We start from the raw sequence: 15,325 nt of genomic DNA, 5'->3' as shown, positions 1-15,325 counted from the left end.
TCTTCAATCCCACAGATTTGTTCACCACTACCAAGTTAGAAATGAAGAAAATGAAGTGGAGAATTGACCGAGGGAAGAAGTGAGCCAGCGCGAGAAGGTATAACATATGCATAATGCCTTGTCTCGCAATATTATCTAAGAAAGAATTTTCATTTGACTGGTTGCACTTAAGTTAGTTCCCCTTGTTAGTTGAATATCATTTAGTCATAACTCCGAACTTCAAATTTTGCTAGTGAAAAGCATATTGTTTGCTCTAAAAGAAATTCTAAGAAAAACTTAAGGGCTTGAATTTTTCAAGAGAACGAGAATTCAAACACTTCACCTCCATATGCTGAATTTGATTGTCTTGATAACACCTATTGATAAAATTTGGAGGAATGGATATTTGAAGTAATTGAGGTTATGCCAAAATTTATTCACGATACTAAAATCATGGAGCTCCAGCTCATGGTTGGCTTCATGTCCTGGTGCTAAATCTTGATATAATTCAGGTAACTACGACACCGTCATGGAATTAGAGATTGAGTGTAAACGGTTGACCTTCTCCAAGGAAGTATGTATGTCGTAAATAAGGACATTGATCGCTGAGCTCGAAATAGACAACCATTCTTGATCCATAGTGCACAAAATTAAGCCACAACGGAACCCAATTGCACATAGTAAATTTTGGCATAACTCCGTCACCAAGAACTGAAGTTCCAAAGGATAATGATTGAGAGTAGTGTTTGAAAGCCATGATTATGAGGTACTTGTGGGTGTCAACGAAATGTGTGAATACTTTGCTCTCTTAACTTCTAAAACCTCCTAATATATATTTTTAGAAGAACTTAAAATGAATATCCATTCAAGAAAGAAATGATTTTGCACCTAAACACTTGGTTAATAATGAAAATTTAGGTTTGAGAAATTAAAATTAGTGATAGAAAATGACACTTGGTTAGGCAATGATCTTGAGTGGAGCTATTCGAATGCGAATACTTTCTTGAATGAAATTGCAGGATAAGAGAATATGGATATGATATATTCTCTCGATCCAGTAAAACTTCTTTCTACTCAATCAAGCTCCATTTCATTCTCTCAATTTCTTGTTTGCTCGAGGACGAGCAAGTTCTAAACTTGGAGTTTATGGCTCGAGAATTTGTGATGTTTTTCAAGTGATTCTTATTTGGTTTTCGCCAGATCTTTACCATTTCTCTGATATTTCTAACGCTAAGCCTTCGAAACAGAAGAAAATCCATTTTTTCAATGTTTGGCAGGAAATATCATATATGGAAGGAAACCAAGGAGGATTACTGCAAATCAAGCCAATTGGAGCAACTTCCATGAAGAAACTCAAGCCAGCGGATGCATCACATCAAAAGACAGGATTCCATAACACCACAAGCGCTCATATGAGTTGTCGTATGGAGTACCAACGACTCCACCATGTCTATAAAAGACACTTTCGTGAAGGGAACCACGGGAGAAGAGAACCCTAGCCGCCGCCAACACGTCTAGAACAAAGGAAGAGGAGATCCGAAGAACCTTTGGAGATCTTCTTAGTTTTGGTCCTTTCATCTCCATCATCATCACCCCTTCGCTATTGTATGAGGAATTCCAAGTTGTGAGAACAATTTTAACTCTACTCAATCTCATCTGGATATCAAGACTATTTGAATTACCCATTTCATCTTATTGTGGATCCTCTCGATATTATCGATATAGTTTTCATGGATACTATCTCTGTTGTGATTGATTTCTCTCTTATGATGCATGAGTAATTCACCATAGGCATGGGAGATGTGGGTGAGTGGTAAGATTCATTTATGTCTAATCTATATGTCGTCATTTGTATTTGTAGTAGTATGATCTATCTAGTAAGTTGTTATACTGTGAACCATATGTGTGTTGTCCAATTTAAGGGCCCAGGCAACACGACCTAAAGACCTACACAAGTAACACATATTGTTTAGGAAATCTATGACCTCTGGCATGACAGGTGGAGATATTTATGAGGACCGAAGATAATACGAGATAACGGTGATACATTAAACGTAGTGCTTTGTTCCGGTCCAAGGATCTTAATTGTGGAAATGGCCACTCTGCGACAATGGTGAAGCAGGACCATAGAATGTAATATAATCCCGTCAGGAGGAGTTTCATAACTTTAGGGTGATCCACCTATAGAACACACATATCAAATACTATGAGTATAATACAAGGTAACTGGTATTACCGTCACACTGGCACACTTGATATATTCTTACCATGAACTGAATTCTGTCCGCGCCTAATCTCTTCATTGTAGGAAACACAATTCTCATTTTCATTTATTGTATTTACTTATAAGAGTTTTTACCTTCGTTACTATAAACCTTTTACCCCGTTACACTGGTTTATTCATTTATTAGGACAATAATGATATTAGCAGAAGCTCCAACAATTACTTAACACAAGAACTATAACACCTTGTGTGTGAAAGAGGCGACACTATAAATACTCTCCTCTGATCTTCTTTGGGGAAATTACTATTTGGGATACTTCCGCGAAAGTGCTACACCACCCTGTTTGGCTTGCAGGCATCACATAACAAAGTCAACATAGAGATGGGCCACTTGTTTCAATGTGTATATCCTCTATGTACAAAGGTAGAGATGGGTTCACAACATGACACTTGCATTGCCACCCCGACATGGTGATCCTGTTCCCGCACTGCTCCAACGCACCACTCCGGAATGAGTTCTTCCTTGCACAAACATGGAGTGTTACCATCGTTGGAGAAGTTGATAAGAACAACTTGACATGGTCAATTCTAACGTCACCACACGGTGGGGCTGGAGGCGTAGGGGAAGGTTGTGATAGAATACTATGTGATGGTAAGTATGAGAGTTGTCGTTGTTGAACGAGCTTGACCTAGAGATGGCGTGAGTCAACTGCGATGTGACCTTGAGAAAGTGAAGATGGTGTGAGATGGCACAACTAGCTGTGACATGTCCCTTTTTACCATCATGTGCTCTCTCTCTCACACACACACACATTCATCGATTGTGACCTGGAGGGGTAGAAGTCACTAGTGGCGTACTCGGGGATCTCATGTGATTCAAGAGTGGTAGGTCTTCATATCCGCACCTTCCTCTAGCTGAATCCTAGAACTTGGTCCGTGTGAGAGGCCGGGGGTGCTAGATTTTGATGAATATGCATTGACAAATGATCATTGGCTCGATGATTTTGTCAATAACGGTGGCGCAAGTATCACACCTATAAATTCAAGCGCTACGAGAGCTTTATGGACGAGTCATTCAACGAGAACAAGCCCATGCACACCGGTGTGTGTGTGTGTGTGTGTGAGGGAGGGAGGAAGAGAGAGAGAGAGTAATGTATATGGTAACAAAAAACAATGTCAAAACCAAGCATGTCAGCACTAAAACGGTTCCATCAGAGGTGATTATTTCTTCAAGACCTAAGTTACTCGTTATTATCAGTTTTATTTTCTTGGAAAGGAGCTTACACCATCGGCCTATGTTGCATTGTGATGCACACAATCATCCTTTTATTAATTACTAAGTGGAGTACAAAATAAAGGCGATTACAGTCAAACCACTACAAGATATGAAAAACACCTACAACTAAGTCAACTTCTTCTACAACAATGACTTCAAGAAGCGATAAACATCCTCATGCCATCGTTAGCAGTTGAGGAGGGTGTTGAAATATATTGCCCATCTCTCTCCATCAGTTCGGACTTTTGGATGAGTTGACTGGAACATGAATTCAATATGATATCAGAGCCAAGAGGTCTTGAGTTCAAGATCCAGCCAACGCAGTATTAAATAAAATGATTCTGCATCCTACATCGATCTGACGCCTAAGGACTAAAATAGCCTAGACGTAAGGGGGAGTGTTGAAATATATTGCCCGTTTCTCTCCATCAGTTCGGATTTTTGAATGAGTTGACTGGACCATTAATTCAATAGAGGGTAAGGTTTCAACGACAAGAAACGTCCAACGCTGAGAACAATTTTCCCCCCTACGCTAAGTCTAGGGTTTCTCTCCTCCCTGGAGATCCCTTCGCCAGAGAGTTCCCTGTTTGATCAAAAGTCTTCCTCGACTAGGGTTTGAGAGATCGTGGCCTGTGCACTGCGCCCCATCAGATCATGTGCCTCGTCTCGGCAACCGGTGAAGGACCTGATGGCTGATGCTATGTCCAGGACCAGCGGTGGAGGCAACGCCTCCACCGGGAAATTAGATCTTGGTGATTTCATGGAACAACTTAACTTGGAGGACGAAGAGTTCAACGATCTGGTTATCAAGGAGAATGATCCTGTGATCAATGAAGGAGTTTGCTGGCTATCCCTAGCTAGGGTTCACACGGATAAAACCTTCAGCCTGACTGCATTCTACAAAGAGATGCGGGCAGCTTGGAATCTGGCGAAGCAAGTGAGGCTCAGGCCCGTCGGACCGAATATGTTTGTCGTTCAGGCGGACTGCCTAGGAGGGTGGGAGCGTATGGTGGAACATGGTCCATGGCTCTTCATAAACTGGGTAGTACTCATGTGCCCATATGATGGGTTCACTAAGGCGGAGGAGGTCCCCATCTTATTCATGCCGATCTGGCTTCAAATTCATAAGTTTCCTGATGGGTTCTGTAAAAACAATATTTTGGAATAATTGCTGAGAAAGTCTGGGGATATCTTGGAGATGAGGTTGAGTGGAAATACCCAGGGTGATTTTGTGAGGGTTGGGGTTCTCCATGAGATTCGCCGCCCCCTTACAAAGTTTGTTAGTATTTTTAGAGGTGAAGCAAGGCAGGTGTACCTGGTTCGTGATGAGAAGCTTGCCCACCTTTGGATCTACTCCCAAGAATTTTCTGATGAGAGATCGGCGGCCTCCCTCAAGGTGGACCGCCGGGCACAATGAGTATCTTGATGTGGAACTGCAGGGGGGACCGCCAGATAGTTTGTGAGGTTTTGGCCCTCTCAAAAGCCAATTCCCCGGGGCTGATTTTCCTTTCAGAAACACGTCAAGCCTCAAGTCATATGGAAAATCTTAAAAGGAGACTGAATATGAATGGTTTTCCTGGTGTATCTGGTGACGACCTTAGTGGGGGGCTAGCGTTATTTTGGGATGAAAACTTGCAAGTAACCGTACTCGACTCCTGCGCACGGTATATTAATGTGAGAATTGTTGATAATGCTAGTGACAAAATGTGGAGAACTACTTTCGTGTATGGAGAACCAAGGGTGGAGCACCGACACCGCATGTGGAGTGCATTGTCAAGCCTCCGTGCAGCATCGTTGGAGCCGTGGCTGGTATGTGGTGATTTCAACGAAGTAATGTGGCAACATGAACACTTTTCTCGGTCGCAAAGGTCTGAAAATCAAATGCTCCTATTTCGGTTTTGCCTGGAAGATTGCGAATCATGGACCTGGGCTTCTTGGAGACACCGTTTACATATCATAATGGACAGCAGGGGGAAAGGAATGTTCGAGTTCGGTTGGATAGAGCGTGTGCCGATGAAGCTTTGAGGGAAATCTTTCTGTTTGCGCAAGTGGTGCACTTGGCGACTTCATGCTCCGACCATATCCTTGTCCTGGTCCGGCTAGTACATGAAGAACCTAGGCGCAATAAAAATGTCCCGAGATACAACATAACATGGGAACGGCACCCTGGACTGGGGGCGGTGATTGCGGATAGCTGGAGCAAGAGCAAGCCGGATGGGCACCTCGGGTCTGTTCGGGATGCCCTGAAAGAGATGATGCAGAGGCTGCGGGCATAGAGCAAGGAAAATTTCGGCCATGTCATATCTGAGATTGAAAAACTGTGCATTGAACTAGCGGACCTGCAGCTTCAGGATGCGGATAGGACGGCTATATGGCAGAAGATGTATCAGCTGGATGAACTGCTCTACTGTGAAGAGATGCTATGGTTGCAGCTTTCACGCATTACGTGGCTCAAGGAGGGTGAGAGGAACACTTCCTACCTCCATCGGCTGGTTGTGTGGCAAGTGTCGTAATTGCATTCAATGGCTGAGGTGTACTGATGGGATGTGGTGCTCGACCCCTTCGGATATGGAGTTGATGGCCACGTCATATTTTAAGGAGGTGTTCACGAAGGATCCAACCATTACACCGGAGTCGGTCCGCGAGAATATAACACCAAGAGTTACACAGGAGATGAATAATGCTTTATGTGCAGCATTTACTAAGGAGGAGGTGTCTAATGAACTCTTTCAAATAGGACCACTAAAATCTCCAGGTACGGACAAATTTCCATCTAGGTTTTATCAATGTAACTGGGCTGTTATGAAGGGTGAGATCATAGCGGCGGTTTTGGACTTTTTAGTACAGGTGTGATGCCGGAGGGCGTGAACGATATCGATATTGTACTAATCCCGAAAGTTCCTTTCCCTAAGGAGCTCAAGGAGTTTCGTTCGATAAGCTTGTGTAATGTGATCTACAAAATTGTTTCTAAATGCTTGGTGTACCGTCTTCACCCTCTGTTGGCGGAATTGATATCAGAAAACCAGAGTGCCTTCATACCTGGTCAGCTTATATTAGATAACTCAATCATCGCATTCGAGTGTATCCATCATATTCAAACACTGAAGAATAACAGTCCGGCTGCGTGTGCATACAAGCTCGACTTGTCAAAGTCATATGACCGAGTGGATTGGGATTTCCTAGAGAAGGCCTTGGTCAAATGGGGTTTTTCTGCATAGTGGATCAATTGGATCATGGCATGTGTGAAGTTTGTCACATATACAGTGAAGTTTAATGGGAAGTTACTTGAGGTATTCTCACCGTCACGGGGTTTGCGACAAGGTGATCCGTTGTCTCCGTTTCTATTTCTATTTGTGCTGACGCCCCGTCTGCTCTTATTACCAAATCAGTTGATAACGGTGAATTAAGGGGAGTTACCATTTGTCGAGGTGCTCCGGTCATATCTCATTTTCTTTTTGCGGATGATACCACGTTGCTCTTTGAGGCTTCGAGCCAGCAAGCTAGCGTTGTCAAAGGTTTGTTGAACACTTACACTTCAGCCATGGGTCAACTTATTAACCCCGAGAAGTGTTCCATCCTGTTTTCTAACAATTGTAATGCGGCGGTGGCAGACGAGGTGAAAGGCATATTGGAAATTTTGCAACAAGTGTTTGAGTCCAAATACCTGGGCTTATCGGTGCCAAAAGGACGAATGCATAAAGGCAATTTGAAACACTCCAGGAGAGATTGAGAGCAAGGTTGATAGATTGGAGTGAACAATTTGTATCTGTGGGCAACAACGAAATTTGATCAAAGTTGTTGTGCAAGCGATCCCTACCTATGTTATGAGTGTTTTCAGGCTACCGGTGTCTGTCTGTGATGACTTGACAAGGATGATAAGGCAGTATCGGTGGGGAGTGGAAAATGGGAAGAGAAAGATAACATGGTTGAGTTGGAAGAAGATGGTGGTACCCAAGTCTATGGGGGGCATGGGATTCCGTGATATGAGAGCCTTCAACCAGGCTTTGTTGTCCAAGCAAGCTTGGCGATTATTGGACTGTCCAAATAGCCTGTGTGTGAGACTTCTTAGAGCCAAATATTATCCCCATGGTAATCTGCTGGATACAGTGTTCCTTATGAGCTCATCCGCAGCATGGAAGGGGATTGTACATGGTCTGGAATTGGTGAAGAAATGCATTATTTGGCGGGTGGGAGACGGGACGCTAATTAGAACTTGGAGAGATGCTTGGATCCCGAGGGGTCATAATCTTCGGCCAATAACACCAAAATGTAATTGCAGACTTAATTGGGTGGCTGATTTCTTGGATGTACATGGTGCTTGGAATGAGCAAAGGTTGCGAGAACACTTCTGGGACATGGATGTACGTGAGATTCTTAAGATTCGTACCTCATCGAGGAATGGCCAAGACTTCATAGCCTGGTTCCCGAAGAGAAGCGGAAAATTCACTGTGAGTGCTTATAGGTTGGCTACGTTGGGGACCGCCCCTGACATGTTAACCGCGTCCAGCAACAATCCATCGGGGGAGTGGCCGGTTTGGCAATGCATATGGGGCGCTAAGGTACCACTCAAGATGATGATCTTGTCCTGGAAAGTGGTCTCTCAGGTGCACTAGCCACTAATTCATGCAAAAAATATCGTCATATTTCTACAAGAGATACATGTCCTATGTGCGCGAAGGAGAAGGAAACTAGCTTCCATGCCCTAGTTACATGTGATCATGCGCGGGAAGTTTGGAGATACATGAGGATGGTGTGGATCTTAGCACGCCATGAACCGTTGCAGGACACATCGCAAGACTAGTTATTGAATGTGTTGACAAATTGTGATGAGGTGATGAGGGAGTGCGCGATCATGCTAATTTAGCGTATTTGGTCTCTCCAGTCTGATTTGGTGCATGGAAAGGAAGTGCCAACGGTGGCTGCAATAGTTTTATATTTACATAGTTATTTGGAATCCTTAGATCTCTCCAGGAAATATTCTACAGAAGAGATTATCAAAGGAAAGATGCCTATGAGGAGGGAGGAGCCGACTGTCGGTGTCAAAACCGGCGGATCTCGGGTAGGGGGTCCTGAACTATGCGTCTAGGCGGATGGTAACAGGAGACAAGGGACACGATGTTTTTACCCAGGTTCGGGCCCTCTCGATGGAGGTAAAACCCTACTCCTGCTTGATTAATATTGATGATATGGGTAGTACAAGAGTAGATCTACCACAAGATCAGAGAGGCTAAACCCTAGAAGCTAGCCTATGGTATGATTGTTGTTCGTCCTACGGACTAAAACCCTCCAGTTTATATAGACACCGGAGAGGGCTAGGGTTACACAAAGTCGGTTACAATGGGAGGAGATCTACATATCCGTATCGCCAAGCTTGCCTTCCACGCCAAGGAAAGTCCCATCCGGACACGGGACGAAGTCTTCAATCTTGTATCTTCACAGTCCAGGAGTCCAGCAAAGGTCATAGTCCGGTCATCTGGACACCCCCTAATCCGGGACTCCTCAGTAGCCCCCGAACCAGGCTTCAATGACGATGAGTCCGACGCGCAAATTTGTCTTTGGCATTGCAAGGCGGGTTCTTCTCCAAATCCCATATACCTGTTGAATAGTGTCTGGCTTCTGGTGAATGCTGCGATCCTTGGCTTCTGCGCCCAATAATGGCCATCTTCCACGTGTCAAACGAATGCGAAAAGCCAGGGTGTTTTTTCATTTACCCTCCAAACTGTGCAAATGAGTTGCCTATAAAAGAGACGGGGATTTAGATCCGAATCACACCATCCTCCCTTCGCGAGCTTTCATCGGAGCGTATTCGACAAAGATCCATCCCATCATGGTCGGTCGACGCAGCTCCTCCTCTCGCCCTCCCAGTCCTCAGCCAGGAGATTGGGAGAGATGCTCCGTCCCGCACAGCGAGCTAGTGGCGCTCCAAGCCAAGGGGTTACTCCCCCTGGCCTACATGGTCCCGGTTCGAGCCGGGCTCGCCATCTATAGTGGTGGAGAGCAAGCAAAGAGTGTCCCCAATCCCTCCAAAGGAGAGCGGGTATGCCTTTTCCCTTATTTGATAAGAGGGCTCGGATTTCCAATTCATTGGTTTCTCTGGGGGCTCCTGGAGTTCTACGGCCTCCAGTTGCACAGCCTTACGCCTGCCTCCATATTGCATATTGTGGGCTTCATAGCCCTTTGCGAGCTGTTTTTGGGTATCAAGGCTCATTTCGCGCTGTGAAAGAAGCTGTTCTGCCTCGTGCCCCGTTCTCATGAGGGGTCGATATATCAAGTGGGCGGAGCTGAACTATGGCGCATCACCGGGACCGGATATCTATCCGGAACCCCAAAGAAGGCGTCTGAAGACTGGCCTTCAGAATGGTTTTATATAGAAGACGTCCACCTGCCGGACCCTGTCTGGATCGGCCTCCTCGAGTTTGACAATGCTCCTCTGAAGAAGCGCCTAAGCTGGCGCCCACGAAGCCCTCAGAAGGAAAGTGACAAGGACGTCCTTTACCTGATGAACCGGATAAGGTTATTAGCCCATTCTGTACTGACCATGATCGAGGTCATGGCCACATGCATTATGCGGGGGTGCAGCCGCTTCAGTACAGAGGCCACCCCATGTGGGATTTCAACGGGGAGGACGACGCCACCCGGTGCAGCCTCAAGGGGCCGGATTCGGTTGCCACTCTAATGAAGATCTTGTCCTCTTTGTACAAGGGAGAAGAGGAGGAATTCCTCCGTGTCAACCCACGGGGCGAATTTTCTATGTACAATCCTCCAAGCTGGGTAAGCGAACACTTTCACTTGCCCATCATTTTCATATCCCCATAGTTAAGTACTTAGTCTAGCAATTTCAACGCAGGAGCTACGCCAGACTGTAAAGGAGATAAACAGCCCTCCTCCACAAACCGAGGACCCGGAACGGTCCCTCGATCTGGACTCCCAAGAGGACCCGAACTTATGTGTGGAGCTGATTGATGGGGTGTTTCATCAATTGAGCAAGGACGACACCTTGGTGGCCATTATGGCCGATTATCCCGGACTACTTCCTGCCTCACAAGTAGACAAGACCGAAGTCCCAGCACTCTTAAAATGATCCATCCGTGCTTATTTTTGATCACCGTATATCAATGGCGTCTTTGCAGGGGAAGTCCTTGAGGCGGAGGGCTGAGCCTGCGGTGGCTAGCCAACAAGGGGCATCAAGGTCCGGCAGGCTGAAAAGAAGCACGGTCCGGATTGAGACGCCGGCGCAATGGTAAGTCGTGCCATTTTATCCCTCAGGTTTTATTCCCTCGAGGCGTACCCATGTATGTGCTGTTTTCAGGAAAAAGAGCGCTCGCCGGACTATATCCGGAGAGGTTGCTAAGAGCGCCTCCACCGGCCAGGCTCCAAGGCCGGGTCCGAAAGCGGAGGCGGGCAGTAGGCGCGCACCGGATGTTCCTCCGACAGAGGATGCGGACGGGTTGTCTGCCACCCATTCAGAGGTGGAGAGTGCCATGAACCACAGGCATCGCCGGACAGTTCTTCGTGACGCTTGTTTCTCCCAAGACGCGTTAGATGCCTTCAATACGGGAGATGCGTACCTCTGTGCCGCTCAAAATGGTCTAGCTAGAGCCACAGAGCACTATGTAAAAGACATACGGGTGAGAAAATTTGATGGTTATATATGTCAGTAGCCCCCGAGACTTGAAACAATTAGAACAACTGATTTAAGGATCGTTTGTTATGCAGGATCTTACAGAAAAGAATACCCAACTATCCCAGGAGCTGGAAGAGTGCAAGGCCCAACTTGAGGCCGCACTAGCCACGACAGGGGAGACCAAGGAGACCCCCTCTGGTAATATATGCTTCAAAAGATAAGTATGTTGAAGAGTACGGCGTGCTTGCAAATCTGACAATAACGTTGCAGATGGCGCCGGAGTGGATCCGGACAAGCAACAACTCTTGCGCCAGTTAAAGGCCGGCGAGAGCGTGCTTACGAGGGTGAGGTGAGAGAAGAATAAGCTCCAAGATGCCAACACCCAGCTGGGCGAGGAACTAAAAGATGTTCGTGCTCAGCTGTCGGACTCCGTGAAGGAGATCCTGCGACTTCGACGCGGCATTTTTAGTAAGTGCTTGAATGAACTACGAAAAAAGAGTTCGGCGAGGAAGTCGATTGACAGAGTTATGTCTGTAGGTATGCTGACAGGTCAACCTGCGGAGGAAATGCCCGGTTCTATGGGTGACCTTCTTCCCGAGCTCTTACAACTGCACGAACGAGTTCGGCAGGTGATGCAAGGCGGCGCCCAGGCCTTGTGGCCATCCGTATCCTTGCCCGAAGGCCTTGGAGAGCTTGCAGAGAAGCTGAAGGGAGCACGGCGGCACTTCTGATTATGGAAGATATCGGCCTGCCGTCAAGGCGCCAGGGAGGCCTAGGCCATGGTGAAGACGCGGTACACGAAGGCTGACCCAAACCACATGGCCGAGGTCGGACCTGTAGGGCCCGATGGAAAGGAGATCCCTGTCAGTTTAGTGTACGGCCAGGTAGAGTTGGCTGCCAAATATTCCCAACAAGACTGTAAGCTAGACAACATGTTGGATGGTATTGAAGAGGAATATACCCAGTCAAATTGGCTATGTAATTTAAAATGACATGTAAAATGCCTTCTAGCCGGATTGTAGATCGTTTGTCATGGCGGACCTTTTCGCTTCAACCTCGGGACCCGATAGTCCGGAGTGTGTCCGAATACCCTCTCGGTTATGTAAGAACCGGGGCATGTGTGGAGACCAAGCTTAGGGGTCATTAGTGCTTTATTAGACAAGTGCCCAACTAGTTATGTTATATTTCATGGTTAGTTAGAAACATCTTCCAGGGAGAATAGTTCCGTTAGGGGTTCCTTTCCCTGGGAGGCATGCCCTAAAGTGCATGTCCGGACTACGAAAAAAGCAGAGAAGCATCTGGGGGCAGATAAATAAACGAGTAAGAAATCATCTTTTAGTTCACCGACCGAATATTACCTTAAGAACGCTAGCTTTTGGATTCACCCAGTCTGAGGTACACATCCGGCTGACCCGGTAATAACAATCATAGAGGTGCTCCCTTTACCTCCTAGCCAAATAATCGGGAACGTAGGGGTAAGCACAGGAGCTAGGCAACCCAGCTTGGCCAAAACTTAAGCCATATCGATGCATATAATGGTGAATAAAAGGAACATGCGGAAGTGTGACACACGTGTTGGGCACGAGGCCCGTATAAATAAGCTTCTGTAAAAGAAGCCCCCAGGTATAATGAGCGTGGATAGCGCGTCAATTGTGTGCGAACGAGGTGCAAACGAGCCCTTAAAAGGCTGTTAGAGAAAAGGAGGGAGAAGGATAGAAATAAAAGACAGCTAATGTGTAAAAATGAATAGAGGAAGGAGACGAGCACAGAGTCCGGCGCTAGGCGTAGAATCTTCGTAGACGGGCTGCGTTCCATGGGTTCGGCTCAAGTCGGTTATCCGATGCATTTCGCATACGGTACGCTCCACCAGTCAGGACTTGGTAGATTATGAAGGGACCTTCCCATTTGGGCTTTAGTTTGTCCTTTTTCTTGTCCGGTACGCGTAGAACTAATTCGCCAACATTGTACGTTTTGGCCCGTACTTCTCTGCTTTGATATCTCTGAGCCTGCTGTTGATAGAATGCGGAACAGGCTTTTGCCACATCGCGCTCCTCCTCCAAGGCGTCCAAACTGTCCTGCCGATCGAGTTCGTCTTCTCTTTATTCATACATGCGCACGCGAGGTGAGTCAAGAATTATGACGCAGGGCAGAACTGCCTCTGCGCCGTACACCATAAAGAATGGTGTGAATCCGGTAGTGCGATTCGGCGTGGTCCGCAGCCCCCAGAGTACGGAGTCGAGCTCCTCTACCCAGTGCGTGTTAGATTCTGTGAGGGACTGCACTAGCCTGGGTTTGATGCCGCTCATGATTAGACCATTTGCTCGCTCGACTTGACCGTTAGTTTGTGGGTGATAGACTAAAGCATAGTCGAGCTTGATGCCCATGTTTCTACACCAGAGTTTTACCTCGTCGACCGTAAAGTTCATGCCGTTATCGGTGATGATGATGTGGGGGACGCCGTAACGGTGTACGACCCCTGATATGAAGTCTATCACTGATCCGGATTCGGCCGTCTTAACAGGCTTGGCCTTTATCCACTTGGTGAATTTGTCAACCATGACCAATAAGTATTTTTGCTTGTGGGTTCCCCCTTTAAGGGGTCCAACCATGTCAAGCCCCCAGACCGCGAAGGGCCAAGTGATGCGTATAGTTTGGAGGGCGGTGGGTGGAATATGGCTTTGGTTAGCAAATAATTGGCAACTGACGCATCGTTGGACTAAGTCCTGAGCATCTGCCCGGGCCATCGGCCAATAAAATCTAGTACGGACGGCCTTGCTTACAAGGGCCCAGGCTGCGGCGTGGTGCCCGCTGTCACATCCCTAGATCTGTTATGCTCTGGTCTAGTTAGTCATGCGCTGCATCATGTTTAAATTTCTTTTAAACCTGAAATGGGGATGACAGAACCCCCAGCACCCCCCTTTAAACCAATTAGGGTTTACCAAAAATAATTTCGATGAACCTGGAATGCCCTTCTAAAAAGTCCACCCTTTTTTTCTTGGGTTAGAACCTTTGACAAAATGGGTTCACATTTTTATAGGACACATCAGATCATTGGATTAAATCATTACTATTTGCATTTGGGCATATAAATGCTATAAAATATTTTAAATGCCCAAATAATTCTGAAAATAAGTGTGGGCTGTTGGAAATAATCTAAATAGAGCCCCTCATTATTTTCAGGATTTTTAAAGATGCCTAAGTATTTTTAATAAAGCCACACAGTTACAGAAAAAAATAGAAAACAGAAATAAAGAGAAGGAGGGAACTTACCTGGAGGCAGCCCACCTGGCAGGCCCAGCACTGTGCTGGCCCATGGCAGCCAGCTGCTTCGTCCTCGCCAGGTAGGCACAGAGGTGATGCCGACGAGCGAGAGCTCGCCACGGCGCCACCTGCTTGCCGCCCGCGCCCGTGGACACCTGGGTAGGCTTCACGTTGCCGCCCCGACCCCGCAGACACTTCACACGCCCCCCTGCCTCTCTCCCTCACCCTCTCCCGCCATGGCCGTCGCTGGCGCCGTTGACTTAGGCCACCGGAGCCGCTGCTGCGTGCACCACTCGACGCGGACGAGCCTTCCCGTCGCGTAGATGCCCTCCGTCGGCCATTTGGTCGCCGGAGGAGGAATCCCGAGCCCCTCCACCGTCTCTAGCCTTACCGCCGACGAGCCCCGGGTCAACTCCGGCGAGTTTGACTCGGGTTGACCCAGTTTGACTTCCCCAGAGCCATTGACATGCGGGCCCCACCTGGCTAATTAAGTTAAGTTAGTATTAACTAAGCTAGGTTAGTTTAGTTAGACACTGACACTCGGGGCCCACCGGTCAGTTTGACCTGGGCCGCCCGTTGACCTGCTGACGTCACTAATACGTCATGCTGACGCAGTAATTGTTTCTGGGATTTTAATAAATCAGAAATGATTTATTATTTTCAGAAAATGCCCAAAACTTCTAAAAATCATATAAATTCAATTGTAACTCCAAATGAAATAAATTATATATGAAAAATGATCAGAAAAATCCAATCTATCCATCTGTACCATTTTCATGCATGTTAGAACAATTTATGACTACTGTTTAGGACAATTCAATTAAATGACTTTTAAATAACCACATGTGCAGTTTGAATTTGAATCTTGGATTCAAACCAACTTCATTTAATCTGGTTTTAGTTGCATTAGCACAAACCACAGCATATTGCCATGTCACATTCATGCATCATATTGTTGCAT

The sequence above is a fragment of the Triticum aestivum genome, chromosome 7B (assembly GCF_018294505.1).
Source record: "Triticum aestivum cultivar Chinese Spring chromosome 7B, IWGSC CS RefSeq v2.1, whole genome shotgun sequence".
In the NCBI taxonomy this organism is placed as follows: Eukaryota; Viridiplantae; Streptophyta; class Magnoliopsida; order Poales; family Poaceae; genus Triticum; species Triticum aestivum.
The sequence above is the reverse complement of the archived record's forward strand: the minus strand, read 5'-3'. Positions refer to the sequence as shown.